Raw genomic sequence first — 16953 nt, forward strand, 5'->3', positions numbered from 1 at the left:
ATGCTCGGGTGACTAACTACGACTTTACCTATGCCTATAAATCGATCGTTTATATCAGCAAAGTTTTTACTATACACATTTTTTCCTCAAGACGTGTTTGGTTAGTGGAACTAGAGTAAATATATCATAGGATGATAGATCAAAACTGAATGGCAAACAAACTCCTTTACTGATCTTGGACTGGCTGCCTGGACATCATAGTGAAAGACACAGTGGAAACTCTTGAACGGATGACCTGTCACTGTTCTTGGTGAAGCACCAAGTCGGCACTCAAGCCCCGGGCCTGAAGTGCTTATGCAGATAAAACACTGTCCATGGGAAGTCTGTGGGAGTTTTGCCTGGGTAAAAGTTGATGGAATGGTCCCAAAGAGCAGTCTTCTACAGGGGACCTCATGGGTTATGGTCACTGCTGACTTTCTACAGGAGATGGATCAAGGACCTTCTGCCAGGAGTGCTTTCCTGAGTCTAGTGACTCAGACTCCAGCATTGCTGACAGTCATTGTGGGCAGCCACTGTGATGAAAAATTACAAGCACATCTTTGAAGGGGTGTGATTTTTGTGATGTAAAGATTTTATTTTGTTTAGAAATAAAAGGCAAACCACACATGTTTAAAAGAGTTCTTTTTTCCTGTCACTGAAGGGATGTAAACATGAATTTAAGTAATTTTTTGTTTGTTTTTCCATGGCTCTGGAGCCTGTATCAAATCTCTACTGTTAGTTATTTTTCTTTTGTTTTAGAAGTACGTGAAAACATTCGGTGTTCACTGAATATTTTCTCCAGAACAAAGAGTCTTCTGAAGGAGAACATCAAATGCTAAAATGCTGCATGATCCAAACCTGTTATTTTTAAAAGAAAAGCATTTCCTCCTTTTTGAAAGTTTCTGAATTATTATGAGCTCCTTTCTGTATCAGCTCTTTGCTACTACAAGAACTATTCTGAATAACCAAAAATTAGAAAAAGAAAAAAGCTAATTATAGAACAAAACTCCCTGAAGAAGAAAAAGATGATGCAAAATAACAACTAAAATACTGTCTTCTAACAGGTCTGGTTTTAAAATTGAACTTCACTTTCTTCTCTAGGGTTGTCACCAGACTTTTATTGCTAAACTGAGGTGTTTCATCCAAAATTTGAATAATACGGTAGTATACATTAGACCCAAAAGTGTATATTGGGGATTGAATGCTTGCCTATGTAATCAAGCCCCCCAAGACCGTGGTATCTCACACTATGAGAGAGCTATGTGTAGGTGATGCTGTGTTGAAAGAAGCTGCGCTCATACATGCCATTTATTGCTATTTTTTGTCATTCTTTTTTAAGATGACTCACAGGACTTAGAATGAGGCAAAAATATGGTTTGCGTGAGTATATGTCACTATGCTAACTCTCTAGGTTGGAATGGACTGCAAAAACTTCAGCTTAGTTGGAAAATGCTGTTGACCAACTTATTTATTAGGGTTTGTCTGTGAAAGGCAGGTCTACCTGAGCTTTGTCCAAAGGTGAGAATCTGGCTTTAAATATACTTCATTTATTTAATAGAAACCTCTGCCGAATAATTCTGCCCCTGATTTTACAGCTGTGTGAATACGTTTCTGTTATATTTCAACTTAATAGCTTTTCTAAAACTCTGCTGTTTCACTCCTGGTAATTTTGAACTTACGTGATTTCATTTTTGGGGGATGAGAATTTGTAGAACTGTGCTTTGAAAACATGCTGTAAATCTGTCATGCAGTTCACCTAATTGCCCCCTTCAGTGCAGGGTGCAGCTTCACATCATACACCATTCGGTTTACCTGCAGTCAGATGCTAAAAATGACGCTCCTGTTTGTCTCTCTGTCCCATATATTTCCACTGCATCCCTTATATGAAATCTAGGCTGCAAAATTACTTAATTCACTGGTCTGACAGTATTTTAGTTGTTATTATGCATCATCTTTTTTTTTTTTTTTTTGGTCTTCTTCGGATGAGTCAGATTTCTGCTCAAGTGGCAAGCTGGTCCAACTCCACCCTCCAGAGTTAGTAGGCTGAATGTAAGCAAAATGAGGGGCAGACCATACAGACTGTGTATGGCACAAAACAGCAGTCTCGATGACTGTTCTTTACTCTTGATATTAGCTATGTCTGGGCCAAAGATTGTAAAGTTCTAGCATCACGCTACAGGGGGCCGGCCAACACACGGGGCAGAGCACGGTGCTCTCCGCGGGGCTGCGGTGGGTGACCCTCAGCAGCAAGGGCGTGAGCCTCCTCATCCCGGGCATCCACGCTCCCGCCCTCTCACCTGCCTACAACGCAAGTGGTAAGAGAAACAAACCATACCAGTCTGCATTTTCTTTCTGGGAAAGAAAATGTGTAATATAGCACTGAAGAAATATATACAATCTTTCACAGACCTTTATTTTAACTGAGGAACTTAATCCTATGTAAATATATTGCATTTAAGTAAAACGATGCAAATATATATATATATTCATGTAATTAGAAGACAGTTATCTGCCTGAAGGACCTTTTAATGATTTTATTGTTAGACTTTTTCCTAGAATGAAGAAAAATTGATGTGAATAGAATCATCTGAAGTCTCTGGGATACGTACCCTATGTATCTTCTGCATGTGAATTTACATATATTTTGGAATGTAAATACAGTGACAGCCTACTTTATATGGGGGAGCATTAGGATCTAATAAAAAGTATAATAACAAAAAGTGTTGATATGAATAATAGGAGCTTTTTGTTTACGCAGTAGAGAGAATAAGAATTTATATTAAATTAGGTAACTGGAAATATGTATCATTTTTACCATCCCTAGAAAAATACTAGGTGGAAGTCACTGAGGGTAGTTGGTTACCACTGCCATTTGTCTGAGTATTACCAAAAGAGACAGTTGACTAGAAATAAAATACAGCAAATATTTTTAAAAGAAAGGAACAAATCACTGTGCAGTTGCTTCTTTATCATTCATAGCATGGGATGCATATTAGTCATCATAAATGCTGTGCTGGGGGAGTAGATGCTTTAAAAGCTTTCTTCCTCTTCTGGAAACATCTTGGATGAAGAGCATAGAAGGAAATCCCTAGAGAAGAATAAACTATCATGTTTATAAGAACATCCTATTGACTGACTAATTGGAAGGATACTAAAAAATTCCCAGGGGAAATGATCTAGAGCTCTATGACTTTTACAGTCAATACTTGGAGCAAATTTCTTTTTATAACGGCAGAGAAATCCATTTAAATTGAAAATATTCTGTATCAAACTTCCTCATCTGACCATAGGTTCAAAACCAACCAGTGACAGTGAAGAAAATGATAAAATTAAGCATTTAGTAGAGAAAAAAATTTCTGTACTGATGGTGTGGCTATAAGTTCAAAGCTGCTTTACTACTTAAATTTGTGAGAGTTTATTTCAGTAGGAAAAGAATCAAATACTGTATTTGACAAACAAAATGATTGCCTTAGAAGAAAGAAAATGAATGCCTCATATCTACAATCCCCTGTCGAAAGGGTTGGTCTCTCCTCTGCATTTCATTTTCATGCCACTTTCTATTACAACAAAAGTACTGCAAATGCAATCAGAGCCATGTCACTAAGGAAGAGTCTGCAAGCAGAAGCTGATGGGATTTCTCTCTTCACAGTAGAAAACATGGGAAAACTCATGAGCCTCTCAGGGAAGGGATAGGGAACAAGCAGAGGAGCAGGTCAGTGAATCCAGCATTTTACTTTTCTGGAGGATTCCTGCACCAACCATTGCCCATCTTTCAGTTTGTTTCTGATCTCTCGCCTCTTCTGTCTCCCCTCTCTCTCTGTGTCAAATTTTTTTCTCTTCAAGGAAATTTCAAGGTCATCTTCAAGAATTTACTGTGTCAATTGCCAGCTACTTAGAACTATCCTACAAAAAGTGCCAGTTACTCTTTGTTGTAAAAAGTTTACCTGATTATAGCAATATCTGCAGAAAAAAACACTCTATAATTGCTACTAACCGGTATGTGATTCAGCTGAATCATATCAGTTTATTTGAATGTCCAGAAAGTTTTTTTAAATTATGAACTGCGCTTTTGGTGAAAATTAATAATGATGAATTTGAAAAAGATACAATTTTGCCCCATATTTTTCTTAATTTCAAAGCTATCTTTGTAAGACAAGTTACAAGTTTGTTTTCAGTATCTTTACCGCGAAAATATCTTACACACATATTATGAACTTGCAGGCCTGAAAAGCAAAATTCGGTTTATAAATCCAGTATGCTTTACCTGTCTGCTAGTAAATAAATATATAGAATATATATTTATGGAATAAATTGAAGAATATTCAATTCAGCAACACATTAGACCTATCCACACATCCTTTGTACTCTTCCCAGGGACGATATATACAATATGAAACATTTATATGGATTGGTTTCACATAATATCACGCTTTTCTTGGCGTTACATTTTTTTTGATAGCTTGTGTATATAACATCAGCATAGCCTAGAAGTTTGTTTTCATCTGGAGCTCTTCTACAGCTCTGTCTATCATATAAACAAGGAATTAGCATGGCTCTCTTCAAACACAGTACACTCATTCTGAAGGTCTTTCTAGCTCCGACTGTGATTGAGCAGCATTCTGCTCTAAGTTCCTGTGTTATTTCACTTCATCCTAACATTTCATTCCCTTCGTCAGTTCTTTCTGGTAAATACAAATGATTCTCATGGTGAGGAACGAGAGGGGAATTGCAAAATAAGCTGTCCTTTCTCAGTGTCAGGCCTGCTCGCTTCCTGCTTCCCAGCTCACGTCTGGAACCTAAAGCATGGTGTGAACAGGTGTCAGCAGGCACACGGCAAGAGACAGACAAGTCTGGCCTGAAGTTTGTGGTCAGACTTATTTTTTCCAATGACGCTGTGCTATGTTTTTAGCAGCAACATTTTTTGAGAGCTCATCTGTTCTGCCAAACCAGACCATTGCGGATTTTGTTTGGGCGTCCTAGACCATCACTGATCTGCATTGCGTAGGCACCAAGGTGCGCTGGAGCGCATCCTGGGCTCCCTTTCTAAGGCAGCCTGTGCAGGTAGAGATGCTGCACGTCATGCACAGTTGCATGCCAGTGCTCCCTACAAACAGGGCAACACAACAGTGAGTGCAACTCACTTGCAAGTCTGCCAAGTCTTGATAGCTCCTTAAATCCTACCATGCCCTCACACCTTGCACACATTGACCATCCTCAGGCACACATTGTAAAAAGTCCCTCGGTCCCACCTATTTGGCACCAGAGAAGTAGCAAAACACCTAGGAGCAACCTAAGTTCAGAAGAAATTCAGAGACTCTTCAGTACAAAGACATGAGGATTCATCACTGCTCTGGCAAGGAGGCTGCCTGACAGGACCGTACTCTGAGCATGGCAGAGCCGACCTAGCATGGCTGTCCACAAAGCAAGGAAGAGTTATGCTTTAAGTCCAAAGAAGTATCCACATCTGTGACATTAACCTTTGCAGATGACACTAACCTTTGCAGACAGACAAGTCTCCAGAATCCAGGAGACCCACCTGTAGCTGCTTTCTCCTCCTCTCCCCTTCATAAGGAACATGTGGACCAGCTAAACATCTGGAGAGGAGCTCAGCTGTGGTATGTTTAATCTTTTGGGAGTGGGAAACAAGGGTTGTGTAGGTGATGGGAGACTGCTCTGCTTAGATTTGTGTGATCTGATAATGATGGGCAAGTTCTAGCCAGACAAAGACCAAGGCAAAGGTCTCAGGTGAGAGAGGGAGCCTTTCAGAAAAATCTCACCCCTTCCCTATCCATCTGTTCTCCCCTTCTCCTGAACGAAAGGGAATTCTGGACTGCTTGTGGATGGAGCCATTCTCTTTGCTGGAGAGAAGCAATGGTAGGTAGCAGGTTGGCTGGCAACTCCACCTGGTAGCAAGCTGTGCCACGGCCAGGTTACTGCTGTGGCTGACTGCAGTGCTAGAAGGTGTTTCTTTCCCAAGGGACATAGACCTTCCCAGGCACCTGCAGGTGACTTGTGCACACAACCCTCCTTCCCCCTTCTCTGCCAGCTGGATTAGCTGCCATGGTAGCATGTTCAAGTTGTTCCATGCAACTGCTGAAGGCAAATACACCATTCAGACTGGTAAACAATTACCTGGCAGGACTCTGTTATGATTACATGGCATGATCTGGTTGTGATCAGGCCTTCCCCACCCTAGCTAGACATCCTCTCAGGCACCTCCCCCTTCTTCTGGCCTTGGCTTGAGTCATGGGCTTGTTGAGGCACAAGTTAGCATCCTTCCCCCTGGGGATTTTCTACGCATGGTTCTGGTCACATTCTGGTTGCTTCACCTCCTCATTGCTAGCTCACCAGCAAAACAGGGTATGGCTCTGCACAGTATCAAATAACTCTAGGAAGGAGAAAGGGGTTTCCTGGCCACCCGCTGGGACAGTAGGACAAGTTGGTGACTGCTGCTTTCCTTCCGTGGAAGTTATCCCAGGTGAAGGGACAACAGTAGGGTTATGTGCCAGTTTGGATAAATGTCTCACCCACTTGTCTCCTAGGTCCCCATGCCGCCAGGTCCTTGGTGAAGCTCCATTAGTAAGGCTTACAAACATCTATCCTCTGAGAATAAGGAAGTTTGGGAAGGGAGTGTTGTTGGTATCTCCCTGCGTGGACTCTGACAGACTAGTTAGGGCCATATGATCCGTAGCCCAAGGGTTGTACCATCTGTAGGGCAGGCAGGTAACTCAACATCATGAATGTCTCTGCTCAGGAAGGGAGTGCCACACTATGTGTGCTGAAAAAGAACAGAATACCTGGACAGGAGAAGGTGAACTTGGTTACTATAACAGGTCAGGGCACCTGAGCCACTTGAAAGTGAGAAAACACAGAAGAACCCTTTCCAGGCATCCTGTATTAGCTTGTTAACTTGGCTGTAGGTGTACATTTAAAGTGGCAAAATCTGAAAGTAGGTTCCTCAATTTTTCTGCAGAGAGGAATGTGTAACACTAGATTCGCATTGCGCACGCATATGCTTCATCCTTGTCCAGGCATTGCAACAGCTAAGAAAGACTTCTGGCCATGGCAGGTTTGGAATGCTCTGTGGTTGGTGCTAGCTTCTCTTGTTGATGCCTGGCACTCTAAAAAAGTGAGACTCTTTTGCACTATACCTGAAGCCTTGTCGACAGACAGAGGCAGGCCGGGTGCATGGGTACGGGTCAGGTGAGGCATGCTAGATGCCCCCAGCTTGCCTAGACATCTGATAGAGGTGGAGGGTGCCCCTAAAGTGGTCTGGCTGCCCTTCAGTTTCAGGACGGAGCGTGAAGGACAGCAAAAAAATGAGATCTAGATTATTTAGAGCACGCTGGGGTGATCACAGGAGATATCCGAGGCAGGGGAGTTTACTGAACTTTGCATAGTATAAAAGCTTCTGGTTGTAGATTGCAAAGACCTGTGAGATAGTTCATGGCGCTCCTCCCACAGCACGGGATGGACGTCCTGATGGGCCTTGCCAAGGCCAGGGCACTGGACTGGATCTGGCAAATGATATATGCATCTGTGTGCTGTTAACAGAGATAGAATGGGCACAGCCAGAGCAATCAGTTTAATTAAATGCTTTGTATCTATAATTTGTCTGATTTTAGAGCACATTAAATTGAAATTAAACTTCCAATATATTATTACAGGAACATATTCTGTTTCTTTTATGTCCCATTATAGCTATGATTAATATATTCAAAAGTATACATTACACTGCCACAATAATGAACAGAGCTAAACGAATATAAGTATCTGCAGTAAAACACAATGAAGTCCTGCAGTGCAATGGTAATGTTAGTCATTTTTGCGTGAACAAATGAAAGTGGAGTGTAAAATTCCATAACTCTGCTATGAACTAAAGTCTCCAGCCGGCATGGAGCGTCAAGTCTTTGCAGGACCAGTCTGTTGTAAATATTTATTGCTACTAATTTAATGCTTAGTCACAAAACAAACCTTTGTATTCTTCTAGGTGATTCCCTATCTCCACTGTGTTCCATTTTCATTCTTTTCTGGAAATGAAAGCTTGAGATTTGATTCTGACAGGGTCAATTTTGGATGTAAAAATCAACAGAGAAGCACTTGCTCCAGTCTCTTACAATAAGTGATTCAGCACTTGTGGCTGATTGCTGAGAATCCTTTGACGCTGAATTTTATTGGCCAGATTCATTGATATTTTTAAGACCAGAGAACAGTATCATTCGGTCTCAGCTCCTTCATAGCACAGACCATAACTTTAACTGAATTAGAGCATATTTTAAAGAACAATAAAATCTTGTTTGCATAGAAAACTCCACATGCTTTGGTAAGCCACTCTAAAGATTGACTATTGTTACATTTAAATATCTGCACCTTGTTTCTCTTCCCAATTATCTAGTTTGATCATTTTCATTCATTGTATCTCTTACTTATGCTGGGCAAGCGGTGGGGTTTTTCTTTCAATAGATACAGGATAATAATCCATCCAGAACCCCGTGAATGTGCCAGTAAGTCTGCATAAAATATGGGTGGAAGCTCATGTTGGGAATATATAGATTTATTTCTTCAACTGGCTAAATAAACTCTTTTAAGCTTTTTTATTTTAAAACATTTTTCAATTTCTCATTAGAAGTGCTACAGAAAAGGCTTAATCTCTCATTTAAAAAATGCCTTAATGAAAAAATTGAAGCAATTCTGAAAGACATTGAGCAAATGTTGAAATGAAATATTCTTATATTTCAAAAATTCTCCACATTCCTATTCATCTTTCTTTCTTTCCAGATACATTTGCCACCTTGTACTGAAATTTGTAATTTTCTTGGTTGTTCTGAAATACTACTTCACATCAAATGAATTGATTACCGAAATAAAAAAGTCAGCAACATATAACTATTATTCCCTGGACTATTAGACTGAGGAGTCCTTTACTATCCAAAACTCCTCCCGCGCAAATACATAGAGAGCATAAAGAAGTCAGCCTTTATTCTGTTTCTGACGTACACTGGAGAAGTAAAAAGTACAGTGTAAGACACACTTTCCAAACTTCCGCCGAAGCTTTGCAACTCTTTTCCAAAGTCTTTCTGATTTAAAATGCAAATTCTGAAAGGGTATATAGAGTTTCTAGTACTTCCATTACCAAACATGAGTACAGAAGTACTAGCAATGTATTACAGTGATTCATATTTGTAAAACTGGAGAATCGTGTAGTTTGGAAAGGATCTCTGGACCTTGTCTGGAACAACGTCCTGCTCAAAGCAGGGCCAGTTGGAGTGGATAACTGAGGGTAATCCCCTGCCTGTACAAAGATTACCTTAAACCACTGCACTGGAACTTGTATTCAGATGTTATCCGCCATGAACCTTGATCCTTTCTCTGAGTCACCTCTTGCCAGGAAACCGAATGACAGCTAAAAAAGGAATGGTTTAGGTCTGTTGACCTTTCAGATGCAATCTCCACATCTTCCTGACAGATCCCCACTGCATGTTAAAATGGTATAAAGTAACTCCAATGCATTTCTAAATGTGCTATTAAGGGTACCTTTGGCATGAAGGAATCCTGAGATGCCCCAAAGGCAGCTTTGTGTCTCTCCTTGCTGTCCCTGCCACAGTGACTTGTCAAGATTAGTTTGTGGAAGGAAGAGTAAACCAGGAGCATCATTCACTCCATGATCAGTGGCTGCTTGCAAGATCTGTAGTTTTTCTGCTTTTATGGAAGAGTTCTAGCTTGTGTTGGGGCTTGCTTTGACCTCGGTTACCTTCTGGAAGAAGAGGAAGCCATTGGTTGCTGCCTTCCAGGGGTGTCTAGAACAAGGCCAGTCAGTCTCCTTAGCCTAGTAATTTGCAAACCTTTAGATCCCCTTTAATCCAGGCTTAGTAGGCTGAAGAATCCAACCTGACAAATACTGCTGTGATGGTAGATCATGGACAGAGCCCTACTGCCAGGTTATGGGGCTGCAAGAAAAAATTGTTTGAACTTAAAAATATGCAGTTGCCTGCATCCCAGGTGAAGTGCTCTCAAATGTAGCTACCGAGCATTTTGTACTGCCTGCAGGTTTTAAGAGTTCTTGGATAAAAACTGTAAGTAGGAGCAAAAAAAGTCATGTTTCTACATCATGGCTGAGAGGTCCTCATATGAAAGGAATATGCACATTCTTCTAGGAATGTGGAAACAGTAGAAAAGGTTTCTTACTATTCATCTTGGTGATTATCAGGAAGAGATAGTGAGTTCCTGGGCTAACCACTTTTTTTTGACAAATAAAAGGACATTGTCCTACTTAGAGTTCAAATAAGGTTTTAGTTAAGTGTTTTGCTCTTTTCTGTTAGTGTACTTCTGTGCTGCCATCTTCAGCAGGTTATGCTTGAGCCATTTTTTTTTTCTTTTTTGAGACATTCACTATTTCTGTTTTTGCAAATAAAGTTGTGAAAACTATGTCAATGTCAAATACTGGGTAAAATCTGCTAGGGGTGACGGTATCAGAATGTGGTTTTACAGGCTTGGATAATTTTTGAAAGTGATTAAAAAACAAGAATAGAAATTCCTTTCCTGACATGTTAATTCTTTTAAAAAGTAGGTTTACTTTGTTCAGCATAGATCCTTGAAGGTCTTAAGCAATCCCACTAGAAACCTGATTTTATTAGCATTTTAAAAGAAATAGTTGTGGAAAAAAATCTTAAAATTTATTTGGAGATCTTTGAAACATAGTTTTACTTTACTTATCCCCAGTATTGTCTGATCTTTTAAAATGAGAAGAGAATTTTGCCAAAATTGGCTAAATGTTATGATAGTGATGGTCTCATGGTCAGATGCAAGCTGATGGCTGATGGTACTGTTAAAATACTTAAAGTGTACCATTAATTCATTACTCCTCTGTAATATATGGATCTATCTAGGAATTTGTTAATAGTCTTGGTCCTAACCCCTGAATCTGTCAGTCAGAGGCTTTTGGTCTATGTTATGACAAACAGTCAAGGAATCTGAATGAGAGGAAATAGAGTGAAAATGCTCAATTAGATTACAGCATAAAAATACATAGATAGTCTGAACTGAATTGAACTACTGACATTTATATTAAAATGTAAAAGGCCATAAGAACAGTACATACATTACTGAAATGTCCTAAGATCATCACGCTTCAAAAACCCCCACAGATTTACATACTTCTGGAAGATTTATTAAAAATGTATTTTTAAAAGATGAATAAAGAAGGTGACTATGGTATTTTTGAAAACTACCAAGAACCAAGGAGAAACTTTACCTGACACGGGAGAATGTATAGCAATCATTTGATAGATTACATTTATTTTAATGATAGATAAACTACTGACTTAACTTCTCAAGTTACTGTCAAATCTTGTAACTTTAGAAATGAAAACAATTGGAGGTGATTTATTGATTTACTCAGAAGCATGAATCTTATATTAAGAATATGATTTTTCTAAGATTTATGAAAACTGCAGCAGAGCAACTAGTTTTCAGACTTCAACTATAAGAGCAAATGAAGAGAATATAATAACCATTCAGTGAAAAAAAAAACCAAACAAAAAACCCAAAACCAAAAAGAACGCTAAACAATGGTAAACCTCTATGCAAAGGAATAAATTTTCCTATAATCTCACGAACACATGCTTTTCTAAATTCATAGAGTCATAGAATGGTTGGGGTTGGAAGGGACCTTTAAAGGTCATCTAGTCCAATCCCCCTGCAATGAGCAGGGACATCTTCAACTAGATCAGGTAGCTCAGAGCCCCGTCCAACCTGACCTTGAATGTTTCCAGGGATGGGGCAACCCGTTCCACTGCCTCACTGTCCTCATCATAAAAAAATTCTTCCTTATGTCTAGTCTAAATCTACCCTCTTTTAGGTTAAAACCATTACCCCTTGTCCTGTCACAATAGGCCCTGCTAAAAAGTTTCTCCTCAATTTTTTTGTAATTTTTTTTTAAATTATTGCAAGTTATTTTACAGCAAATTCTTTACTAGTTTTTCTTTGTTCAGGTTGTCCAGTCAAGATTGTTAAAGAAATTCACAACACAATCTATAGTTTATAGCTACCAAACTGAAATTAAATCAGGTAAGGTAGGTATCCTCCTTTCTAGAAAATGGAACCAGAAAGCACATCTTTTGTTATTTTAGGGGTCCCTATGCATTGTTTACTATAGACTTAATGTACAAATGGAAACTATAATCATTCTGCTATATATAGCATATCTTAGTAAAGCCACTTACCTATCTAGTCATTAAGTGCCTACCTGGAATTTAAGTGCATGACAGAAAAATAAAAGCATGGAAAAATAATGATGGATGTTATTTCTTCTAATGTCATTTCCTCTTATCCTGTACGCAGGGAGAAGCTGTGACCCTGTAATCACTGAAATAGATGCTTAACTTTACAAACGTCACATGTCAAGCTTGGCTCAAAAGAATTATCAACATGTAGGAAGGTAACACATACAGGGATGTTCAGACCTATTACCTTAAAAAAAATAATGACAGCAAGAGTACTACTCTGCATTTTTTCTGATGGTTTCTAGGTTTTTAGAGATCTGAAATTAATAAGGCCTAACAATAACCCAAGAGATGACATTGCAATTTGTTTGTGGATCTGAGCTGAAAATCTGAGCTGTAAAACTGAAGAATTAGTTACAGTAAAAGGCAAAAGCACCTATAAATTAGGTGCCACAACTTTCAAGTTTAAGGTACCTAGTGCTAAGAATGGGATCCAAAACCAGACTAGGTGCTCAGGCTCCCCTTAGCAATTCATGCAGACTTGCTATTCAAAACACCATCTGGTGAACGGAGAGTGATGTAAAGATGCTTGACGGTTGGACTTGATGATCTTAGAGGTCTTTTCCAACCTTAAAGGTTCCGTGATTCTGTGATGCCCAAAGGAAGCTGGGGAAGCCACCTTAGGCGACATGCAACTACACCTCTTAGTTCAAAGAGCTGTGGAACAGAACACAGTGGAAAGTCATTTAGGGAAACAGAGAAGGGTACATGCTCGATGCCGTCTTCAGCTTTTCTCTTCAGATGGAGAGTATTCAAAATTCTTTTATTTCCGCAGAAATAAATCCCAGACAAGAGGCAAGTGTTTCCATTGGAGTTTTCTATTGGAGCTGTGCTGCCGGGCAGAAAGGAAGGAAGGAAAGACTCATGTGACTAAGAGAGTAAGGAAGAGCCTGACACTGTGGTTAGGACAGTAGCTGTAAGGATGATGCTGAAATGCTGGTCTTCCTATCCATCCTACACTAGACAATTGCTGGAGAAAAATACAAGAACCGACATAGTTTACAGCACTGCGACCAGAGTCCAAGATTCCTTACTCCTAAGGGAAGGCACTGGGCAAAACAACACAGAGTGATCTGAGAGTAGGTTGACAGGATTTTTCTGGATATGATTGTGTTATATATGTATTGGTATTTTTTAAATCTGGCCGTAAGCAATTTGTCGATTCCACATAGCAATTTAACGGCAAAATTAATACATGCTTCTGTACCGTGACCAGCAACTGTAACTCCTGCAGAGCGCTCTTGAAAGACATTTTAAAAGCCTGAGGCAGATGTCGGCAATTCATGTGACGTACAAAGGTGTGGCAAATGCCAGAGAATCTGGTCACCTCTCCTGAGGGGGAAAGGGTTTTTTGACAGCTGACAGAAGAGTTGATTCTTTTCCTTGTTTGACCACAGTGGATTGCATATCACAACAGAAGGTGGGGAAACCATGTAAGTATCTGGGCAAGAGTTCTTCCCATATCTCTACTCTTGACGTAGGCTTGGCTCAGCTCTGCTGGGGATTATTATTATTATTATTATATTAATGAATCGTATACATGCATGATGGAGGAAATTTGGATCCTAGTGGCGTTATTGGCAAACATCCCACTGACTAAACAGGAGACTTGGTTGAACCCAGTGAAGCCTAAGGACACGGATGGATTCCTGTGGGGTGTTTCTCAGCAAAAATGACCTGTCCTGCGGCTGGCAACTCTCTGAAACACAGCAACCATTAACTATCCCATCAACTCTTTAAGTATTCCAGGTAATGTATTTAACTGCAAACGGAAATGAACTGTTACTTTTATTTTTCAGACAAAGCTAAAATGACACTTTTAGAAAAGTGAAAATAAATGTTCTTTTTTAAAGCAAAGAGCAAAATCAACTAGTCAGCTTTCTGAATGCAATCTGTGTGATTAATGTGTCTCGAAATACAGACATTTCTATAAAATATTAATTACTTCACTTCTGGACTGTATTAAATTACATTTAGCAGTTTTGAAATTCCTTCCATATATTTTTATGAATAAATAATATTTATTAAATTTTTTTATCATGGAAACCACTTCCTGTGTAAATTTGCTCTTTTTGTTAAAAAAAATCTGACTTGTTCGCCAGGCACAATAGAAGTCCAAGGAGCTTCCTAGGAGCAGAAATGACTTTTGTGAGCAGGAATCTGAGGAATGTGCTTATTTTTGCTTATAGTTATAGTGTCCAAAATTTCAGACACATGAATGTTGAAGAGTGACTGATTCTTTAAAAAAAATATTTTCTTTTTTTAACAAGATAGCATCATTGTAGCTTCTCTAATTTAAATGATTTGCATAGGCAAATCTATATGAAAGTTATGAATACAGCTTAAATACTTGATTTACCTCAAAATACCCAGAATGACTGAAATGTGTTTAATTTTCTGTTTTACTAAAAAGAAAAATTCCCCTAACTGCAAAAGTAATTTGGTGCCATATTAGTTCTTTGATGTAATAAGGTTTATAATTCATAAATACATCTATCACTTAAAAAGATTATTTTCTGTTTTCCTTTCAGTCTTATTAAGATGAAACTTTGCAAAGAAGGACTAGATTATAAGATAACAAAATGGTAATACTGATAGCTACTGTTCAATAAACACCATATTTTTCTCTTATTCATGTGTTCAAAGATAGAGTGCCACACCTCTTTCATGTGCACAACAGATTCACTGTCAGAAGAGGAAGAAGTTGGCAGGCTCATGAATAACGCTAAAGGAGAAGAGCAGCTGTTTAGCAACAAAACCTTCCTAGCAGAGCCTTTCAGCCAGTTGCTGCACCATTTGACGTGGTACTCGGGAGAGTCTGCGCTCATGCGTACGTAACTGGAAAGGCAGGAGTCTAGGAAGAAAGATCACAGTGGAAGCACTGATTGTCGTATTAATTAGGTAAATGTCATTTTTGTAAGAAGAAAGTATTTTAAGATTTTAATATGAAAGAACCACCTGAAAGGAACGGCTCCTCTGGCTCTTCTTAAACTTCGTTTTGTCAGCACAGCATATCTACATAAGGTACTCTGCTACTACTTCTGTTTCTGCAACACCCAGTCAGGTAAATCGTGGCTTTTGGACAGCCAGTGGAAATTATGTCATTTGTACCAACTAGACCAAAATTTTACCCTATGACTTTTCTTAGCTTTACCAATATACATGTATAAAATAATCATGCAATTGGAAAAGACAGTGTAAAATTACTGAGGAACAAACCATGGGAACTAAGAAAATCACAAAAAAAAAAAAAGTACCTGAAAAAGATGGCAAAGAATGACTTTCAGACACCAAATGAGAAAAAATGTCTATGTTGTTCTTTATTGGGACAGTTCCTGTAAATGTATATGCCTGTAAGTTGTTCCTACTCAGCAGAGTAGTTCTCTTGACTGCAGACTGTATAGTCTATATATAGAGAATGGGAAGAATAGGCCTGTTATCGCGAATTCATACCACTGGGCAAAAGGAGAGAATTGCATATCTATTCAAGGCAATTAGCATCTATTATGAAAACATGGCTGTTCTGCATTCTTCACACAGGCTAAAGAGGCACATACACTTTTGGTGAAAAAATAGAACACATGTGCAGGAACAATAGGTTTCTAGAGGATATATTCCATAGCTGTATTCGTTTGCTGTGTCCAGGACTCCAAAACACATTCTTCACACCAAGGATTTAAGGATCCCAAGGTTTTGCTTTTCTAAGTAAATAAAATATCTTTACAAGGATATTTTCAGTAGTAGAAGTCAATATAATCAATGGTGTGATCATTTCCTAACTGTAATCTGTTGGTAAAATGAACATCCTCCCGCTCCTTACCATAGAATTTGTTGCCTTTAAATCTCCTCAGATATTTCTAATTTGGAGGAAACTGCTCTTCTTGTAATATTAAAAAACTGCGGTGTCTGACAACTTTTTATTAGAGAAGGAAAGGTGCTTGCCCTATAAGGAAGACTGCTTTGAAACACAATGCTTAGTACTGTTTTTTAGAAACTTAATATTTTAGCATATTTTTCTTGTAACAACTAAACTGTTAGTATCTGATACTACAACAACTTGGTTATTGAAATCACCTTGATATATTTGGAATTTGACCAGTAATATTGTAGTCAAATGAAGAGATGTATTATTCATGCTTAGTTAGGTCAGCTGAACACATTTCAGCCTTACCGTGTTTGCAATCATCTTGACTAGTGTCATAATATTTTCCATCACCTCTCCCGAGGCACATTTAGCACCTTTTTTTTTCCCCCCTTTTAGAAAAAGAAATTCTCAGTTATAGCTGTAAAGCAAACAGGCAACTGAAATCCACCCATTTCCTAAAGCTCTATTATCCCTGAAGCATCTGAAACAAAAACATATCGATACTAATTACTTAGCAGAAAGCAAGCAAGAAAATCTTTTTTACTCCCAGCTCTCTCTTCTCCAGTTACTCCTACAACCAATGTGCTTCTAAACAGAAAAGCCTGAGTTGTCTGAAAGCACATAGGGAGACATGGTGATAGCAAAAGCAAGCCTCCTTTATGCCCTTGTCCCCAGGAGTCTTTTCTGGTATCTTCTCCTTGCAGCCCTCTTGTTCACCTGTGATAAGTGTAATCTCTTCTCAGCAGCTCCCAGTGCTTCACTCACTGATTTCAACAAGCAAGAAAGCAACAGAAGAGGTGTTGTTCATAAAAATCTATCCTCTTCTTC

The sequence above is a fragment of the Grus americana genome, chromosome 5, assembly GCF_028858705.1.
Source record: "Grus americana isolate bGruAme1 chromosome 5, bGruAme1.mat, whole genome shotgun sequence".
NCBI lineage: Eukaryota > Metazoa > Chordata > Aves > Gruiformes > Gruidae > Grus > Grus americana.